The 2,717-nt window shown below is 41.4% G+C and overlaps 1 protein-coding gene across 2 annotated transcripts in view; it reads right to left on the bottom strand.

Moving 5' to 3' along the window:
- Nucleotides 1–2,133: 2,133 nt before the first annotated feature.
- Nucleotides 2,134–2,717, bottom strand: part of LOC137992661 (metallophosphoesterase 1-like) — an 11,376-nt gene continuing 10,792 nt past the window's right edge. For both annotated transcript variants that reach the window (XM_068838138.1, XM_068838144.1), the window contains one exon: nt 2,134–2,717. This exon is cut by the window's right edge and continues 1,125 nt beyond it. The gene's annotated coding sequence lies outside the window, so the exon portion shown is untranslated.

The following is a 2,717-nucleotide window of genomic DNA, read 5'->3' as shown; positions in this document are numbered from 1 at the left end:
AGTGATCACAGTGATACTTGTCATGTTCACCCATAAATGTTCCCAATTCACTCTTGATGTTCGCTCGTACAGAGTGATCTCTCTTAAAGTTCGCGGACCGACACTACCGTGAACGGTGTGTGCTTTTGTACGTGACACCTTAGACATTAGACACCTTATTCGAGCTTACAGTTCAACGACGCCATTTTCGTTCAATGCTACGTTAGTACGTTGGCTTAAACTTCGCGCCTGCGCTACAAAAGATGAATCAGCCATTGCACAACCCATGCCACGTACGCGCTCTGGTCAACTTAGCGCGTGCGCCTTACACGCTTGAGTGCGATTTGTGACTGAACGTAAAAAATCAATCCCAGGCGTTATCCTCGGAAAGTCCGAGTCAACTGGATGAAGTGCCTTTTCCGGGAAGTCTGTTATCTCACCTTGTCAGAAAGGTATCGCAACAAGTCATTTTTACTCAAATAGCTAGGCTAAGCTTTCTTTAGTGTTGGTGACTGGTCAGCCTACATAAAAAGTATCACGATAAATGTATCTTTGTGGTAGCCTAGCTTACGAGAGAGCTCTACTCTGGTTATCAGCCTTGATGACCAAAGGCCTTTAACTGAAAAGAGTTCATTGAATGCGCGCGTACAAGCAAAAGAACGGGCCTCCACTAATGGTGTGTACTTAATAGGCCTTTTTTGATATACTAAAATTCACCTTGAAAGAGAGGTTTATAGGACTAAGACAAAGGAAAGTGGATGATGTGCAAATGTTTTTTACATTCACTCTAACGTGGTGCTATTGTTTTTGTCCTCGCTGCCTCACTATCAAGCTGAACATTTGATATTTCGAAAATGGCCGGTTGCTGCGAGCCTTGGCAAGCAGCAACACTATTTGTGACTGTGTGGGGCAGGGGCACTTTATATAGGCGCCGTTCAACCGTCCGTTCACCGTGATAGTTTTTCGTTAGTTGGCGTTGATTTTGGGAAGATGCAGTAAGAAGTGTCAGCGGCATGAGCTGGTGGTCGTCTTGCCTTCGTGGCATCGCTCATGTGCAATCGTCGCTCAATTGTAATGTATTTTTTTCAACAGATTTTTCATGTCAAACGCAATTTATCTCTCGCTGGAAGTATTCATCAAGGTCACGAGCGTTTTATTGACCTCTTTACTCCAAAGTTCTATTTTTAGTCATATTTCACACCCTCGTACTTTCAAAAGACGTGCTTTAAATAAGTGCATCGTCTTAATGGCATCTCGGCTCGTCTGATGCTTCCAACCTCCAAAGTTCTCCTCTTCTAAAGTGACGAAAGGTAAGGATTCCGTTAAACATGAGTATTCTGATTGAATGAAGGAATTACGATGCACATGGCGTCTACGAAAGGCAATCACGTGATGTACACTGTACATCTCGATGTGATACCAACCACACCCGACAGGGATTAACTTCAGTGAACGTTTGTCGTGAAAATGGGAAGGTCCTCTCGCAGAACTTTACTTGCTATCTCTAACTCCTAGGCCTAAACTTTTAAACTTCCACACCAACGACCGTAAAAACAGCGATGAAACCCGTCGCTGATGATTCGGGCATCGCTGGGCAGGTGGGGATACAACTCCAACGCGACCGTGGCTTTGACCATAGAACATGGAGATGCCCGAGATTACAACATCCTTGCAGCTTTTCAGACCTTGCAAGATAAAACGAAATTACCAAGTATTGCGAACAGTTTTGGCTGAACCGTATCTATAGATAATCTACCGCAATGGACTGGAAACTAAATAATCGGCCTCACACACCTTATTCCAAACTGGCCGCCATTTTAGTATTCTTTTGTTTCCTTGAAAATTGGCCCTTTTTGGCCTCGCTTTGAAAACGTCAAATTCAAAAGAATATTTAACGGGGACATCGTTTTTCAGTGAGTGATTAAACTTGGACGAAGCCAAAAGAGCCAATTGGCATTTAAACAAAAGTATGGCGGCCATTTTGCAATAAGGTTTATTCTTACAACCCACTGAAATCGGACGAATTGCAAGAATACATTAGTGGCCGCGTATTCCATAATCGTTCCACTAACTGCATCCTCAGTTCAATAACAGGCAAACTAGTGTTTGCACGTGATGCACTATACCAGCGATAAGAAAAAAAATGACACTGGCTCCTTCTGAGCTTGGCGAACACTTCAATTTATTAAAAATATAAATCAATTAAATTACGCATACATTCATAAATATAATTCGTAGCTTTATCTTTTTTTTTCTTAATTACAAATTCTATTCGTAGTCTACATTTCAGCTTTGGTGGTTCGTTGAATTTCATAACACAGGCTGATCAGAAAAGTTTGTGATAAATTACTTTGTGCAGTGTCAGCCCTCTCCTCGAGGAGACCGCTGACACCAGATCTCCCAATGTAAGGGAATCCGAAATATTTTTGTCCGTAAAATCTGGAATTAGGAATCTGTGCAATACAAAACAAAACGCCGGCTTTTGACGCATTAATCAGTGTGGAAACCGAAGACGTAGAAAGCTTAGGAGAAGTCGAAAATTAAATTTCATCTTTTTTTTTTTTGAGCGTTTAGGTATAGACACGTGAAAACGATAGGAATATGCTCGTGTGAGTGAAAAATAATTTGAATTGTTTTTACCGAGATTAAAGGGGTTATGTCACGTTATTTTAGGGTGTTCTGGGAAATCTTTACTGAGTTAATCACGAGTTTAAAACTCGAAATGATAATGTGGAATA

Source organism: Montipora foliosa, chromosome 1 (genome assembly GCF_036669935.1).
Source record: "Montipora foliosa isolate CH-2021 chromosome 1, ASM3666993v2, whole genome shotgun sequence".
In the NCBI taxonomy this organism is placed as follows: Eukaryota; Metazoa; Cnidaria; class Anthozoa; order Scleractinia; family Acroporidae; genus Montipora; species Montipora foliosa.
This window is presented reverse-complemented; position numbering and strand designations above follow the sequence as displayed.